The 18,644-nt window shown below is 44.7% G+C and overlaps 1 protein-coding gene across 11 annotated transcripts in view; it reads left to right on the forward strand.

Annotated features, from left to right (window-relative positions):
• Nucleotides 1–18,644, forward strand: part of ARHGAP24 (Rho GTPase activating protein 24) — a 259,095-nt gene that overhangs the window by 176,215 nt on the left and 64,236 nt on the right. Inside the window, exon 1 of one of the 11 annotated variants that reach the window (XM_040064720.2) lies at nucleotides 12,162–12,306. The exons of 9 other annotated variants lie outside the window; for them this stretch is intronic. The gene's annotated coding sequence lies outside the window, so the exon portion shown is untranslated. Of the gene's footprint in view, nucleotides 1–12,161; nucleotides 12,307–12,442; nucleotides 12,603–18,644 lie in introns of those variants that run through there. One more of the 11 variants, XM_040064722.2, reaches the window with a different exon arrangement.

The raw sequence follows: 18,644 nt of genomic DNA on the forward strand, positions 1-18,644 counted from the left end.
TCTCTTTGTGTTGTGGGCATGGCAAACTCTTCCTGCTGAAGGGAGGAAGAGTAGGGCCAAGCCAAGGCAGCTGTGATGACAGCCAGTGTCTTGAAACCCAAGTCTAAGAGAACCTTCAAAAGGAGGCTGCTCATTTTGTAGTTCTGTGTAAGTCATGCTTAAATAATGTCAAGTGATCTGGCATTTGCTGGTTTCCAGCTAAGTATGGTCCCAGGAGGGTGTAAAAGGAAAAACAAAAGTTGTACGGTAATTTTACAGATGAGTTTTGCAGGATCAGTTATGTTGAAAGATGCTGAAGTTCCTTTTGAGGTTTTGATCCTCTCCTTTCTGCACCTCCCCTTGTGCTATAAAACATGACTTTGTATTTACAGCTTGTGAATCACCTTAGCATGGACCCAGGTTGTTTTTCAACCTCTCATTATCTTTTAATATGCACTTGATCAAGTGAGCCACTTACTGGCTAATTGCTCTAATTTGCATATTGATAAACCGAAGTGATGGTAACTGAGCTTGAGAAGCTCTCTGAGCAATTCTTGTGGAAGACAGGGAATATCTCTGTTAATATTGCTTTCATAAACTATAGTTGTTCTCATTATCTTGGAGCATCTTTGATTCAAAGGGCATTTGCACAGAATCACAAAAATGAGAAAACTTGCTTACTCAGCCTGGAGCGGTTTTTGTTCAGAGAGGCAGATCTCTGATAGGAGAGGACTGCACTCCTGCATGGTGCCTCGGTTGACAGTGCTTGCTGTTTCATTTGGAAGCCCTTTGCCCTTCTCCATTGTGTGGCTGACCCTGCAGCATTCCTGTGTGCCTCTGCCTCTTTGAGCAGTATTTTGGGATCAAACTGTTCGCTGTGATACATTGCATATTTTAGCCTTTGGAAGTGTAACTTCTCTAGCTGGAAAAGAAACTATTATGCCATCAAAACGTACTATTTTCTTACATAATTCAGATGACCTGCTCCATAGTCAGAGTGTAGGGTCACATTGGCTTTCAGCAGCTGTGTTGTCCCTTGGACATTGCAGGTAATTACTTTGCCTTCACCGGTAACTGGATTGCTTTTTGTAATGCAAGCATTTCAAAGTGTTTCATTAATGTGGTTCAGTGCCTGGGGCAAGGGCTTGCTGGCTCCTCTGCCCTCCCCTTGTCCAGATGTGCAGTTACAGGTTGATCACTCATGGGTTGTGCCTCTGGGTTGGATGCCTGGATGCACAGTGACTCTTCTGTGCAACTGCAGGTTTAACTTTGCCCTGGACACTCTTGATGCCACCAAAATGTGGATTATGATGCATGTCTTCCCTTGTACAGGACTTCCCTTGAGTGGCCAAGCCGTTCTCCAAGCATGTTTCCTGTCTGAACTCACAACTGTGGTTTTTTGAGGGAATCCTGAACAGATAAGATGAAAGAAAATATGGAGGAAGGCCTATTTCAAATTACGGCATGCTCTCCATCATTAAAGGTTTTTCTCCTGAAATCTTAAAAAAGGCTGCCTATGATCATATGGTATTTTCTCAAAGCAGATGACTTTCACCAAGAAACTTGGCTTATGCCTTCCTGTAGAGCAGCCAAAGGAGAGGTAATATTTACCAGATTTGACATGAGAGATCAGTAGGAATGTAAACAGAGTAGTCCTCCAAAAGACACTAAAGCCAGAGCAATCATCCTGCAGCTTTGACAAATTTGCTAACATCTGTTCTGGTGCCATTTCTGCTGTACAGACCTGCCATTATCCATGGAGATGAAAGGGCTTTAATTAAATGAGCAGGTTGACATGTTAAACTTGATAACATCTTGCCATCTGGGTGGGTTATATTTGCAGTTCTCTCTTCAGCTTCTTAGATTTAGGGTATATTTCAGCGCTGCCCTAGTTATTTTTGGGAAGATACACTGACCCTAGAGCTCTGGGGTTCCTAAGGCAAGGTGTCAGGCTCTAAGTATGCGTAATGAGATGTATATTGCAGCATCTCACTTCTGAGCTGCATAATTTTTGTTTTACAATTTTAGTTTTACAGTTAGGTCTGATTTTACTAACACATCACTATCTAGTCCTGGCTACAACTGCTGCTGTAGATTTCAGATAATACAAGGAGCATAAAAATTACTTAGTTATCATAACTAGACTTAAGTCAATAGATAGGATGGGCTACAGATCAAGAAACCTTTAAGATGTGCCTTAAAACCCCACAACTGTTCATATATTCATTCCCTGTTGACAATGTGTTTTGCCGGGTTCATACAAAGTAGTCAGACCAAGAGAGGATTGCTCTTAATTAAGGTGGAAATTGGTAAGTAAAAATTTGCAATGCTTTAGGTGCCTAATGTGCTGGGTATATTCAGCTTACACTGTAGTATTTGTCATCCCTTCAACTTGTAATAGATTGGAGCAGGGTGTTTAATATGATGAGATGCTGTTATAAATAAAAGGCTTTTATAGCTTCAGAGAAAATCTTTATACAGCTTAATTGTGTAGACAGGTTCAATTCCCAGGAAGGCCAAGAGGGAAATCAGTTGATAATTTTAATCCAGAATCAATTTTCTTTAGGCTTTTGAAACGTGCTCATCCAAGGTTTCATGCAGCAGTTGGTTTCTGCTGAAGTAGCAGGTGGCGTGTGGCTGGTTCAACTACTTCAACTGGGCTGCCCTTTATACAAAACTGAATTATCTGGTGAACAGATGAACCTGTTTGAATTCAGGTAAATACTTGTCTGCCAATACTTTCATCTCTGAGTGAGACAATCTTTCTGCTGCAACATACGAGCCGATGCTAAAAGTACTATTGCTAAATGCTGCTTTTCAGCTGCAGGATGCTGTCTCCAGTGTTTCAGGAACCTAAAGGAAAGGATTTGTCAGGACTTGAAGAGGTTTTAATGTCTGAACAACTGCATGGGAGGCTATGAATAAAATCTAGTGGTCTGGTAGAGTGCAGGAAAACAGCTTCAGACTTTCCCTCTCCCCTGATAATGACACTTGAAAAAATTTGTAACTCGTACTTGAGTTTTTGTGTATCTGGTTTCTTCGGAGTACAAGATGCAAGGTTGTCTTTGACCAGTTAGGCCACCTTTTATCCAAGAGGCAACAAGCTTCCCGACAAATGCCCATGACTTGCGCTGTTTTTCATCTGTTTTTGTGTAATCGCTGTTTGAAGGAAGGATGTCAGCTATGACATGGTGCTATGGTGTCTTTGTAAATCCTGATGATGTCAGATTGTAGCTCATTTAGTATGGGGAAGGACATCAGGGGTTTGTAAGTGCTGTTAGTCTGGCTGAAATACCGTACCTGTGTACACATTTTGTCTGGATAGGCTTTGAAGGGAAATCAATGTGGGCATCAAACAAAGAAGTTGTGCTATGAGATGCAGGTATAAAGCCAAGGAACAGGGAGAAGGATACACAAAATATGGGATATTTATGCTTCTAATAGTGAATGCACATCTGCAGTTTGGAACATGCTGCATTTGTAGTATTAATGAGAAATTCCTGTATGCTTTTGAAGTCCTCTTATTCCACTTGAAGTTATTTAAAGGATTTTTGCAGAACATCACATATCCTGTGCGTCACAGTGTGTCTGAAGGTTGCTGCTGTACAACTGTACTGGTTGGAAACATTTTGATTATTTATCCTTCAGTAAATACTAGTGGCTGCTTCCAAATGTTCCTGAACAGTTGTGACTCCTGGCGTGGCATTGTGCAGTATATAGATGCCTGTAGAATACCTTAGCCAAGGATTGTCTGTGTGCAGGTGTTTCACTTGGGGAGAATGGTCCTGCTTTACAGAGCTGGGGTTGATTTGGCTTAGTTCCTCATGATCTTAGATCCCAACGTGCTTGTAATTAACACAGATGCATTTGGGATGTAGCATGCTTCAGAGTGTTTAATTTCTTAGTGCTCCCTAAGGATGATGTGTTTGTAAAGGGAAAACCAACTGTGCTTTATCTCCTTTGAAAAGTGTGCAATTGTAGGAAATATAAGGGAAAGTTCATTGAAATGGTGTAAGATCATGGAACTATATTGGATTGGTATAGAGGTAGTGATTACAGTCTAAAAAGTCATGTTCTTGTTTCCCAGAGGATGAGGCAAAACTGCATCTTGTGTTCCTGTCCACAGGCATCAGGGTTGCAGTGAACCTGCTGCATAGGTCAGGGGAGCACGGCTTGGGGGAATGCTCTAATGAGCCCTGTCAAAGCTCATAAATATCACTGGAGCAGTGAATCTATCCCCAAGCCTCTGTCTGGGTGTAAAATAGATCCTTCATGAAGTGCTGGCAGCAAGCCTAGATGTTTTCTGACAGGGCTCTGCTCTCAGCACGTTTTGATCCTGCCCTTTGGAAGATACTCATGACTTGTTTCTTCTCTAGCCTGGACTGACCAAGAAATTAAGGGTTTTTTAATAGCTGCCAAAAGTTCTGCAGTGAGTGTGACAGCTCAGCTCCAACAGCCAGCAAAAATGGGCTGCTCAGGTAGGAGGCTGTTTGGGGTGGTAGATTCCAGGATTCCTCAGGGATGCCCACTCCGTACTACAGCTGAGCAAGCCAAATTGGAAATAAGCTCACGGCTATACTCTGCTACCCCTTCGGAGTGTGGGGGGTGTCTGCTGAGGACACCTCTACCCTGGGCAAAGCAAGTAATTTTTTTTTAGCCTTGTTAGTGATGGACTGGGTAGTGGCAACAAATAGGGAACAAATACATTACATATCTGTTCCTGGAGCTGCTTCTCTCAGATCTGTTTTAGATATTTCACTGTTGCCCCATTATGTATACAGCTCTTTGATCCCTGGCACAGGAGCAAGTCCACAGGAGAGATACCACTCTGAGCTACATGGTTTCATGAGAGGTGTCTCTGCTCATGGCTGGGGAATTGGAACTAGATGGTCTTTAAGGTCCCTTCCAAGCCACTCTGTGATTCTACTATACATTCATTTTGCAATTTGTGAAAAGGGATAGAGATACTTACTTGCTTAGTGCGGCCTAGAGGAATAATCTGTTTATGTAGCTGCCTTCTCAAATATATTTTATTAGCATTAGTCATAGAAAATACTATTCTCTTGTCTTGGTCCCTGGAAGACAACAGTTATACCTAGTAGACATTTATTGTTTTAGGACTTACCTGTGTGGGATATGGAAAATGAGTTTTCACTACTCTTCTTTTGTCCCAGCTTATGAACTGCACAAAAGCCTCTGTGGGCAGAAGCAAGATTTCTGCCTTCTTCCTGTGTTTTCCCTTGACCCTTTCTGAGTTAGAGCAATGCAAAGCACAGAAACTTATCTTTACCTTCCAGCTTGCTGTTGAGTCTGTGTTTCTGGAAGAATCTACTGATCCAAGCTGCCAAGTTGTAGCTGATGTGCCTCTCTGGGTGTAAGTTGTGAAATGGTTGTGCACAGTTATTTCTTGCCCTGTCCTTGCTAACCTCTCCCAGGACCTTTGGAATAAATATAAGCTTATGGAAAGGAACAGTGATCTCCTGACAGAGCCCAAGTTACACAGGATGAGACAGGTCTCTCATAGAATCAAATCTACTGGAGACCATATGTGTGATTTGTCTATTATTAATATTTTATAAATTAGCTGTAAGTCGGGTTCTTTGTAGTATCTTTGAAGGTCTCACAGATGATCTATAAAGACAAAGTCTCTTTTATTGAGCTGGTTATCAGAGGTGCTATTGATTACAGTCATTTTTATTGTGATGCTTCTCCAGCAGCCATGGCAGTGAAGCCAGTGTCTCATTTCATTGGAGCTGATTTATGAGTGTCAGGCTATGGCAAGTTTTCAATCAGCTCAGACTGAGGCTGTGTTTGAACTCATGACCCAGGAGGGAACAGCTTTAAAGAGCTGGATTCATAACTGATATTGCAGATGAACTGTACCACCCTGGTGCACGTGTCACTGAGCTGTTGGAAAAATTGCTGGGAAACAAACCCAGAAACAAAGTTCTGTTTGCCATGTAAGAGCAAATAATGTGCTTTTCTGGCTTATATGGAAGGTTGTGTTCCATGAGGGGTGTTTTGAGGTCAGACCTCAAAACCATGTTCACCTTCAGAACCTCTGCTTATTTTTTGACTTCCTCTCTGGATTTGAGACGATGTTGCTGTCACCAGCATTTCACTGTGATCCAGAGGGAGAGACAGGTCCCATGTGCTCTCCTTGACTGGAAGTTGACATGATTGTGTAATAAGTTTTGAATCCACATCTGAGCTTTCTGAATTCCGTGTTTAATTAATAAATTTTTATTTACTCCTTCTTTTTGTAAACTAAGGAAATAACAGCTGGTGTTTGCTTATGTCAGGCAGGCAGATGCATCACACAAACACCATACTTTTCCAGCATCAAAACTGAAAGGGAATTACTATCTGAAGGGCAATTTGTGGATGCATCTGTGTTTATGAACCTGTTCATTCCAAATGTAACAGCCAGATATAAGGGGAAGATAGAAAAGATGTTGTCCTTATGGATTACTATTTCACAGTAATTTTTTTTTTCTGATGTTTTCTTTCAGACCTGCTATAATGTTTCTCCTATCTCCCATTCCCCTTAGGAGTAAGTTCTTTGAAAAATAGTGTATTTTGGCATTTTTTTTCTCGTGACCTAGCTCTTGGAGAGGGTTTCTCTAAGCTGCAAGGCAGAACAGCAGCCAAAAATGTAATTGGGCAAGTTAAATAGTGTGCAGCTGAGAGCCCTCTGCATGGTACAGCTGACAGAAGCTTCCATGAGAAGATCTCAGCAGGATATTTAGAGTTATTTGGACATCCCTGAGGGCTGCACAAATATAACCAATTCAAAGCCCAAATACACAAACATATGGAGAAAGACTCATTTCCTACATATCAGCTGAACTGTATTTGGACTGCAGTGAAGTTGGGAGGAAATGGAAAAAAGCGCTCTGGAAGATTTATTCTTGTGTTGGAATATGCAAAACCGCATGCTGCATCTGTATCACAGAGGAAATAATTTCTGTGATTGTAACATCCTCTTTGCTGTTACAGTTGTGTGTGTGACTGACTTTTCACCCATCCATGAAATGTGTACAGCAATTTTATCCAGCAGGGTAACTGAAAGGACAGTTCAGCTTCTCGTAGGAATGCTTAGTAATGCCTATCACTGTAATGCTGCCTTTAGTAATGTTGAGGGACAAGCTGACAGCTTTGCTTTCAGCAGAGATTATTTTATTGACAGCAAGAGACTTGCTGATAAAGTGGAGGACAGATAAAATAAAAGGGCAGCTGATAAGATTTGGGCATCCGAATCTGGACATCCTCACATTTTCTAGGCGCTTTTAACAAAGAACCCCAAAGTGTTCTTGTCACACTGAATTCCCTAAGCAGCTGGGGATTTATGGGCACTTCAAAGATTGCCCTTGTACTGTTCTGCAAGTTCCCACACTGCATAGCTGTCTTCCTCCATACCTCCTTCCTTAATATATTTGTAGTCATATTGTTAAATGCGTGTCATAAAACACAGGGGATATGCTCAACAGCTAAATTTACATTAGCCTATGATCCTTGATTCACATTTCTGGGTGTTACTCCCATTTTGCATGGGTGTAGCCCAGTTGGCACCTCTGAAAATATTCCTGCCATAAAGTACTAAAAGTGAAGAGGAGGCTCAAATCCCATTTAAGCATGCACTGTGAAGAAAAAGATTTTGTTCTGAAGTCACATGAAGTATTAAAAACTATCCCAGTGTGCAAAGTTGCAGTCTCCCCAGGAATAAGGAAGAAGCTTTACGGTGAAGCATTGGGATACAAAGCAGATACTTTTAAGTGGCAGATCCCAAACCTTAGAGGCAGAGCAGAAATCATTAAGCAGTTGGTTTTGTCAGTTAAGAAATTTAATTTATTGCTGGTGGTGGTACTTGGGAAGAAAGTGAAATGTCTGGCAAAACAGTTTCCCTCATCTCTGCCAGCTGGCACGAATGGAAAACTTGTTGAACAGTCTGGATTCAGGGAGCTGTAGTCAGGACCATGACGTTTGCAGGCTGCAAAGTTGCTGTGTTTCCCATCTTGCTGTCCCTCCCCTTGTTCCCTGCCCACCTACACACACAGCTGCTCCCTGCTTGGTGTCCACCAATGTCCAAAAATTTGAGGAACGCAGCCCCACAGTGCTGTGGCCAGTGCTGCGCCAGCCACTGGAACACGTGCTGTTTACAAAATACTGCTCTAAATATCCCCTGCTGCCACAGAGAACAGAAGTGTGAGGCAACAAAGCCAACAGAAGGAGATTTCTTGACTTTTTAATGAACTATAGGAAAGGTAGGGGGATATTTCTGTCATAATTTTTACTGGGAGCAGTGACTTATCTAGAAAGTGATCGCTGATCAGTGCATTCAGACTCTGCTCTGAGCCCTGGGGGATCAGCAAGCGGACCCAGGAACTCTGCAGGCTTGTGGCACAACTTTTTCCTGGGTTTCTTCAGTGCACTCCCAAGCCCAGCTGATTCATTTAGGTACAGTAACAGAGAGGATTAAATCTAAGCCTGATTTGTAATAAGGAATCCTACAGCACAAAGCCTTGGAATTTTGTTTCAAACAGTTAAAATACAACTGCTGTTTTCCAGGCATCGTTCTTGCTCATGTGCTTTTGACCAAAATATGGAGTAGTCTCACAGGTTGGCTTCCAACCAAATTCATCTTGTAGTCTCTCCCACCACTATATGGGACCACCATACTCTGATTTAGGATGTTCAGAAGTAATTTTCTCAGGAGGACAGAGAGGTTTAACATCAGCAATTCAAATGAGAAATGGTGCATAGTTGCTGTGATGTGGTTCAGCTGTCTGCAGGGCCTTGGCAGTAGCAATCTCGTTGCGAGTTTAGTAGTGAACTCTAAATCTTGGCAGCTGTGGTCCAGTATTTCCATTCGTCTTTCCATGCATGGCGTCAGCCAACATCTGACTCTTTGGAGAGTGGCTGACTGTTGAATACTTACATCACTGGCTAAACTGGTTAAACAGGAGAGGGGAATTAGTCACCAACAACATTGAGAAGTTCTCAACACTCTCTTCACCTCCATCTCACTAGCACTGCTGGGTCCTAGGCTTTGGGAGCAACAGTCCAGATTGGTGCACAAACCCACTGCTGGCAAGGAAGGAAAAGTTGGTGTGTGAGCTGTTTCAGGAGCTTGACCCTGCAGATCAGTTGGCCTTGAATATCCATTTGAGGGCGTGAAAGAGCTGGATGGTTTCACTGTGAGTCTGCTCTCTTTAATCTTTGAGAAGTCATGGAGATCATGGCACATCAGAGAAGGCTACAAGGCAGCTAAACTCACCTGGATCTGCAAGAAGGGCTTAAGGGAGGATCCAAGAAATTACAGGCCCATCAGTGATACCTGAGTTCCTGGGAAAGTTACCAAAGGAATCCTCCTAGGAGTTGTCACAAGATACATGAAGCAGGGGATTGGGAAAAGCCAGGATGGATTCACCAAGGGAAAGTTGTGGTTGACAGAGCTGATCACCTTCTGTGGCAAAGGAACTGCTCGGACCGGGTGGGGCAGGCAGCGGACGTTGTTTGCCTGGATTTCTGCAGGGATTTCCACATGGCTTCCCACAGCCTCCTCCTGGACAAACAGACACATTATGGTCTGGACGAGTGATCCTTGCAGTGGGTGGGGAACTGGCTGGCAGGAAGCGCCCAGGAGGTGCTGGTAAACAGCTCCTCTTCAGGCTGTCACAAGTGGGGTCCAGCAGGGATCGATATTGGGCCCAACACTGCCTAATGTCCTCACAGGTGATCTGGATGATGGGACCAAGTCACCCTGATGAGGGTTGCCAATGATTCCAAACGGAGTGGGGAAGGGGACGCTTCAGAAAGGAAACCCACCCTACAGGAAGACCTGGATAGGCTGGAAGAGTGGGCTACCTGAACCTTATGAAACTCAACAAGGCCCAGTGTGAGGTCTTTCACCTCAGAAAAAACATAATCCAGGGGTGCAGCACAGGCTGTGTGTGATCTGCCTGGTGGGAAGCAGCTCTGTGGAAAGAGCCCTAGGGGTCCTGGTGGACAACAAGCTCAATATGAGCAAACAGTGCTGCTGTGACACGGATCCAACAGGATAATGGGATAAACCAGCACCACCAGCAGAGATAAAGGATTATTATCCGGTTCTACTCACTGCTTGTCAGGCCACACCTGGAATATTGTGTCCAGTTTTGGTCCCCACAATACAACAATATGCAGACAAGCTAAAGGGGGTCCAGAGACCGGCCACAAAGATGATCAAAGGACTGGGAAGGCTGCCATGTGAGGAAAGGCTGAGAGAGCTGGGTTTGTTCAGCACTGAGGAAGAAGCCTTAAGGGAGGCCTTATATCACCATGTTCCAGTATTTAAAGGGTGCCTACAAAGATGGAGACTCCTTTTTACAAGGAGTCGCATGGAAAAGGTGAGGGGTAATGGTCACGTGTTAACTCCTGGGGAGATTCCAATTTCTGTGATCATTCCATGAACTCACTGGAGGAGAAGCAGCTGCATAAAGCAGACTGCTCAGACCACAGGGACAGATGATGTCTGTAGCTCTCTCATTGCCCTTCTAACTGGGTAGAATTGTGAATTACTCAGAAAAACAATGTTGAGTGTGATACTTGCTCAACATGACTGCAAGAGGCTGTGACCTAGGTCTGTGTTCATATTGGCAGCAATGTTCCCATGGATTTTGGTAGGGAAGGAGCTGCTTTGTAGCATTGGAATATGATGTATTAGGAGGGGAATATTTCTCTCCTGTGGTGACTTCACTGGGTGCAGCTGGTCCTCAAATGTGTCTTGAAGTAGTTTCTCATTAGGATCAACTCATGGGAAGTAACAGATGGTGAAGTGAGACTAAATTAGTGAGAACGTTGTGCTCCGTTACTGCTCTTTCTCTCTATAAATAATAGCTGGGGAGTGGAGCAGGAACGAAGACGCTGTTATGTTTGTGGCTACCTCTGCTGCTGCGTAGATGTTATGTGATGCCTTCCAGCATGTTTGGTCAGCACTGGAAAGGAATAGAAGGAATTTGCCAGCCCTTTCACCAGGGCAAAAATATTGCAATTCTGCTGCAGAACAAATAAAATTCAAGGAAGGCTCAAAGGCTTATGAGGGGAAACAAGTATGGGAGACAATTTTACATTAACGGTCTTTTCAGCTTCTTCCTGTGAAGGTGAAATAACCCAGTGTCTTTCTCCTGATATACCCAAACACTATTTTTAGTGTTTACTTCTATCCTAAAATATTCCTTTGAAATATATCTATCTTAATAAGATTTCACTTCTTGTGGTTCAGGCGTCCTGGCTTGTTGTCAGGCAATTTTCAGCTGGAGCAACTACGAGTAGGATCACTGTGGCTTTACCAGCCTTTTAGAATGCCACAAGTGGCTGCTGCCAGCCATCACCTGCCCCTTCCCATTTCTTGAACATGTGTGAGGCTGGCATCCACAGACTGGAAGTTTTACATTCAGATCTGCATCTGGCATCCCAGCTGAGATATTGGCAGCAGCTCTGGCATCTTTGTGTTGAATGACGTCTTCTGCAACTTCGGTCTTTGGTGATTTTTTTCAGGACACAGCCAGGAAAAGCTTTGCAAAAAATAATTACTCCTGAGAATTTTTTTCTGGACTTGTCAGCCTGTGCTGTAAACTCTCTTTGTGGGCCATTTCGTAGACTTTTTTGCAGACCTTATTCAGTGCCCCTCAGGGCATATGCTTCTGTCAGTGATCCTCTTGAGGTGTTAGCCAGGATAAAATCCTGCTCTGTTTCCCATACTAGCCCTAATTCCACAGCGGAAGCAGGTGCTCATACAATTACAAACAAACAAAGCTGGAAAACCTAACAGTGTGAAACTTTGATTTGCAGGGGGACATATGGATCTCTGAACAGCTCAGAGACTAAGGAGATATACTTCCTCCAGGGATCTTTTATCATAAAAGCAGCTTAAGTGACTCACTCTTTCCCGAGGATATTCTTAAAACAACCCCACTCAGTTCGTCTTTTAGTGGTCAGAAAGAGGATTTACTTTGTGCTGTCTTTCAAAACAAAAAAAGAAAACCCCATATTTTGAAAAAAGTCAATGGCCGTGTTTCCAAGGGGATCTGTGCCGTATTAGAGGTCTGTACGGCTCACTTAATGCATGGGCTGACTGGCACTATCTTCACTCAAGCAAGTGCTCCAGTGAAAAATTCAGTGCTATTTTTAGTTCCCTTACAACAAACTGCTTGATTGTAAGGCCTGGGGAACCGTGACACTGTGATCGTGAGGGGTCTGCTGGAAAAGGCAGAAGGACGAGGCACGGCAGCGTGCTGGCTACGCCGGGGACTCCGGCTGATGCACAGAGGAACACGCCGGCAGCAGGTATTTTAAATCATCTCCTAAGCCTTGGTCTGCCCACGAAATGAAGCTGCTGGCCAGAGTCAGGGCATGAAAGCGTTAGCTGGCTGGCTCTATCTGCTCCTGCCCTTAAAGATTTCATTCCATAAATTCCTGTCCCGACCGTCAGCTTTTAAGTCGTCTCCTCTCGTTTCCTAGCCTTTTCTGGGATTTTGCAGGATCTTTAGGCAAGTTAGCAAATGGCAGTAGCGGGAGAGAGATAAGTTTCCCGAGCGGAAGGCGTCGTGCTCCGGTGGAAGCCCCGCCGTGGCAGTGCCTGGGTGAGTAGCCGGGAGCGAGCAGGAGCCGCGGCAGGCGCAGGACGCTCGGCCGGAGGTCTGTCCGAGCGGCCGGAGCGGTGCCCGGGCCGTGCCCGAGTGCCAGCGGCCCCCGGCCCCAGCGCCGCTGCGCCCCGGCCCGCCGGACCCCGCCTCGGCCGCGGCGCTCCCCGCAGGTCTGTCCCCGGCGCGGGCAGCCGGTCCCGGGGGGTTCGGGTGCCGCTCCTGGGCGCGGTGGTCGCCATTCCTGGGCGGTGGAGTCACGGCGGGACGGGCGCCGGCGGGCGGGCAGGGAGCGCCCGGCCGCGGCTGCCCGGGCTCGGCCGCCGCTGCCAGGTGAGCGCGGGGAGGCTCCGCGGCGCTCCCGGCCCGCACGGACGGCAGCAGTGCCTGCGGGTCCCGGCTGCATCCCGCCCGCCTCCTGCCCGCTTCCGAGAGCTGGTGCCGTCTCACCGCCTCTGCCAGCGTGCCTTAAGAACGAGGATCCCGGCCTGCCGGGGAAGCGGTGCTGGAGCGGCAGCTGGGCTCGGCAGCGAAAGTTGTGCGTGTGTCGAGTGCCGTGGGGAGCGGGGCAGTGCTTTGCTGTCTCGCGTTTGCACCCTTTTGTTTCAACTCGGCTTGCGAATTCCTGGCTTCGGAGTCAGACCCAGCCTTCGGAGTGAGCGTTGATGCTGTTTAGCCGCATTGCTGCGTTTTAAAATAACTACATGTGTTTCGCCCTTAATGATACCATCGTCTTAAAATAGTACGATGTGCTGCCTCCCTTGAGTTACTTGGTAGGAAAAACAAGGAAGGGGAACTGCTGAATTCCCATGAACTTTGTGTTCAGGGATCCTGCTAGGCTTTCAGCATGCTGAGCTGCTGTGGCAGCCTTCTCCGTGTACTAGAAATGCGTATTACCAAACTACTCTCTGCTGGTGTGGTCGCATTCTCTGCCCTAGCTGTGCTTAAGTTACATTTGAAAAGATAGGAGAAGTGGCACTTCCATAATGGGGTTTTTAGTGTACTCCTGCTAGATCTGTGCATTTGTATATTAACAGTGCAGGTGGTGCAAGCAGAGTAGCTGTAGCACGTGTTAGCTTACTTTTGTATTACTGAGTTCATATAATCAGCTAATAATCAGTCATGCTCACGTGAGATGGAATAGTTGATGTTTTGGTGCTTGTCTAAAAAAAGAAAAATTCAAAAATTTAAAATTAAATATCCTGTTTTGTTCTCACTGGTTATAGCCAATCCAGATTGTTATCCTCCAGAAATAGTCTGCAGCACCAGTTGCCAGTTTCAGCACTAGTTACTAAAACAAAGGCAAGTAGAATGAAAAGTCAGTTACTCCATGGCCTGAATTCAGTAAACTGAGACTGCCTGGTGTAGAACTTGTTATGCTTTCAGAGTAATTAAGATTAATTAGTTGGGTTTTCTTCTGGCAAATAGTAGAGGTGGATGACTTCTCTGGGACGTGCTGTACATGTCAGTGTAGATGAAAGCTCTGTGTTTGCTTATGGTGATCAAATGCACAAATTTTACCAAACTACTGGAAAGGCTGACTGGATATTTCTTAATCAGTGTTGTGTCTTCCCATCTACTTGTCCTTTTATCCTGAGTGTTTCAAGGGTAGGTACCACACAACGCCCTTCTAGAAACACTCACTGGCATGTTTCAGTGTTTGTGTGTGCACAGAGGATACTTGTGCACAATACAGTCCTGATGCCTTTTAGGTGAGTGCTGGAAGTGCCTTTTAGTGTGTCTGGAAATCAGCCTGGCACAGGGGACACTCTGTGTGACTGCCTGCATTGTCTAACTTCGACACTCTGGTTCCTCTGTATTGGAAAGACAACGTGACCCTCAAAAGGCAAACTCCATTACCTCAGGAGTACTGCAGTTCTTCTCAGCCACCTACAGATGCTGCCCACTACCCTGCTTGAGGGCAGCTCAAAGTAGCAGCAGTTCAGTTGGTGTTTGGTAGTGCCAATATGAGAGGTAAGGGCAAGGGAGTTGCTACGCTTCTGAGCACTGAGAAGTGAGTATGTGTTTACAAAATACTTGGATATAAACCCCCTCTTTTCTCTTCTTTCACACCCTTAAGCCTTTTAATTAGGTCAGTGGGTGAGATGCTGTGCTGCCGGTCACGCGTCATGCCCTGAGCACAGGAGAAGGTGGCCCTGAGGGTGTTTTGTAGCACCCTGGTTGTGGAGCTGCTCATGGATATTGTAGAGCTCCCTTCCTCTGCTCTGCAGGGTGACCTGCTGCTGCCTCTGGGCTTCTCTTTTCTTCATGGGGTTACACTTGTACTTCAGTGTCTGTGCAGGTTCTGAGACGGGCCAGAAATCCCATTTGATAGGAGGTGAAGTATCTTTCTGGCTTTATTGTACCAGTTGGGAAGTGATGGATTGTACATAAGCTCTGCACCTGATATCTCTGGCAGGCCATAAATACAAGCAATGCAGCTTAAAAGCTAACTGTAAAGTCCAGACTGACGTTGTCATTTAAATGTCCATTTGGAGAAATACTGGTTTCTGAGCTATGGCTAGAGATGAGCAGGTGTCAGAATCACTCTCATGTCCTCTAAATGCAGCACAATAAATTGCAGTTATCTCATCTGTTTTGAAACAGCTTTCTGAGGTTTTTTGAGGTTTTTTTTCCCTGGTCTTTGTTAGCTAATTCAAGTAGAAGTGGCTTATAAATTAAACATCATTTTCTAATGAATCAAGCTTATCCTTCTTAAGCCAAGTCTGATACAAAACCAAACTCATTTTAATCATTAAATGAAGTCATTGACTTTTTTGTCTGTGAATGTCAGATGGTAGCAGATTACTGAAGTACTTAACCTGAACATTATCCATAGACTGCAGCTTCCTCTTCTTCCAAGATAAAGTTATAAAATGTGCTAATACCACACATGTAAAAAGTTGCAAGTTCTCAGTGTTCATTTCTGCTGGCAGATGAGCAATTAGAACCTTCTCTTGGCAACAGATTTTGTGAATAATGCAGAGGTTTTTTATTTAGTGATGAAAGTAAGTGTCAGACCTTCATAATGACCAGGAACACACTGGGGTCATCTAGGTTGTTGCAAGAGCTGCTCTGTCTGTGATGCCTCTGAAACCATCCTCCAGCAAGATCCTGGACTAAAAGTGCCCTTTTCAGCCCATCTGGCAGCAGGGTAAAGAGGGAGCCTTGTACATAAAACTAAAAAAGTCCAGTTTCTGTGGATGAGAAAGGTGTCAGAGAATACCTGAACTGACATTTTACACTTAGCCCTAAATAAAAATGGGGCAGCTAGAAGCAGCAAAGAATATTTGTGAAGAATAAGCATCATATGTTTAGAGATAGCATGGGCTAGAATAGAATAGAAATAGAATATTTCATTTGGAAGGGACCTGTAAATGCTCATTCAGTCCAACTGCCTGACCACTTCACTTGACCAAAAGCTAAAGCATGTTATTAAGGGCACTGTCCAAATGCATCAGTCTGGGGCAACAACCATGTGTTCAGGAAGCCTATTCTAGTGTTTAACCATCCTCTTGGTAAAGAAATGCTTCCTAATGTCCAGTCTGAATGTCCCCTAATGCAGCTTTGAACCATTCTCATGCAGGAAAATACAGGTAATAGTCATCTATCTATGTGCTAAGAGTGTTTCCTGAAAATGTGTGGAAGAGCTAACAACATCCAGCAGTTGTTTCAGCTTCCTTGTTTGCAGTCTGCTTCAGGCTTCGTTTGGTTTCCTTTATTCTTCCCCTGGGATATCTCCATTGCAGATGTGTTGGATTTATAATGAGGAAGCAGTAGGTTTCCAATACTAAGTGAACAAACCCTCAAAATGTTTCCTCTAACAGTAAAAATTCACCGTGCTCGTCTGTGGATTTTAAACTTCAGACAGTTAGGGAGCCAGTTGATGGTGTTGTTACCAGAGGCAAGATAGTGTATTTTGGCACCATTTGTCCATGTCCTCCTGTGGCCTGCCATTGAGGTCTTTGTTCCAGTGTAAAAGGAGGGTCAGTGGCTTTGGACATCTGTTACTGCGTGATACTGACACAAAAACTAATAAAATGATAGGTTGGAGGTGTAAAATATAGGCCCAGAGTGACTTAAAATATGTGAGAAATGGCTGTACGATTGGAGTTCGCAATAAATGGTCAAAGATAAATTGGAAAAATCTATCCTTATTAAAAGTGGTGTGTGCAATATATTTTTTTAGGCACCCAGAATCAGGAGAATTGTGGCTGCTTCAAATGAGAAATGTGTTCTAAGGAAATACTTTTTTCATTTAAGCCTAATTTGAGGAGGTTTGAAAGTAGAATTCATTCTTGTGGAATTAGGTTACATTCTGGTTTTTGTATTTCCCTCTTCTACATCATCTTGTCTTTCTCAGTTCCACAAATAGCTTTTTCATCTTGGTTGCCACTGGCAAAAGCCTGTAAGTAGGATTTTTGGACACATATGAGTGAATCAGAAATACTGTGGTTGGAAGTTTTGCAGTCATTAGAAGGAGGCGCCGGAGCGACAGAAGGTCACTTGGCCAGATTTAAGCAAGCTCGAAGTTTTGGGGTTTTTTTTCAGAAACAGCATGAAAATAGTGAGGAGACAGTGCCAGCAAGCAACCTCAGTGCTGAATCACAATATCATCTGCCTTTCTGCAGCCTATGGAAGTTGTACCTCACATGCTGTTCCTTCAGAGATCAGGGTGCCCACCTTACCCAGATCATATTGTGATCGCACTGGCAGGAGCGAACCTTGAGCCACAACCAGTGCATTTAACTACTGACATCCTGAGGGGAACAAATGAAAATGGATTTATCTTTCTCTTTTTTTCTGCCTCCAAAAGATGGGAAGATAGACTGGGAGAGGTAGATCTCGTTTTGGCTTTCCCCTGGAGTACCCTGATATGTGGCAGAGCCTGTGTATTTGTGGCTGGGAGAGGTGAGGGATGGGAAGCTGCCTAAGAGCAGAAGAAGCTAATGGAAGCAGTGCAGCAATAGAAAGAACATGCTGAGATCCTTCACCAAACAAGTTCTTACCTTAAGCAGTCATTGTCTGGTCCTGAAAGGATGTGAGGCTGCTGGATCTATCTGCTTTATAAGGGGCTTTGAATACCCTGAAGAGCATGATGTTCATCAGGAAAAACAGGAAGGGCAGCAAAACAGAAAGGCATCGGCCTTACTCCTGTGCTCCTTCCCAGCCTCACAAAACCTGACCTAACACTCTGAGGTTCACACGTGGAATAGAGAGGACTCTTAGTGGAAAGAAACAAGTGCTGTGGGGATTTGGGGCAGAGAAGATGACAAATTGCATAAGCTTTTGGTAGCCTTAAGGGCACCTAAGTGAACCGTCAAAACCATTTTGTGGGCCAGCTTTCCAGCAGGAATACAACTGCGCAGTGCCCAGGCTCTCCTGGGAGGGTCACCCTCACCTGCCAGCCCTCCCTCTCTCAAGGTGGTCAAGCTGTAGTCCTGACTGCATTTGAGTCCTTCTGCTTAGCAAAAGGATCCCGAGGCAGCAGTGGGTACGTGTGAAATGGTGCAGTCACTGCTGTGTAATTTTGACATCAAGGCCTCTGAGGTATTTGCCCTGATCCGTGATTTGACTTGTGATGCTGGCTGGTCTGGCTGGCAGCTGGCAAGTTGTTAAGTCGAGGCATGGGATCTTGCTTTAGCGTGGAATCCCTTAGGGGCAAAATCTACAGCTAACCCAGCAGATTGCCGTGGTGGAAGCAGCAGCCTTGTCCCCTGCCCTTGCACACATCCCCTGCCCCTGTCTGCCTGTCCCCTGCAGCTCAGGAGATCCTGTCCTTCAACCCGGTAAGAACCCGGGCACTGGCAGCTTTCAGCTTCTGTACTGAAAGGAGCTGATTTCTGCTTTTTTAACACCAAAACTGAAAGGAGGCTTTTGCTTAAAAATAGCAATAAGTAGTAGTGAGAGACGTTTCTGCTTGTGTGGGCCCTCACTCTGTCTTTTTAAAGCAGATAATAAAGCAATTTGTATAACTAGTGGTTTCTAGCAGTTATCACTGATTGCAAATCACCTTACTTATCTATTTAGATTGCTCCTAGT

Source organism: Hirundo rustica, chromosome 5 (assembly GCF_015227805.2).
Source record: "Hirundo rustica isolate bHirRus1 chromosome 5, bHirRus1.pri.v3, whole genome shotgun sequence".
Lineage (NCBI taxonomy): Eukaryota > Metazoa > Chordata > Aves > Passeriformes > Hirundinidae > Hirundo > Hirundo rustica.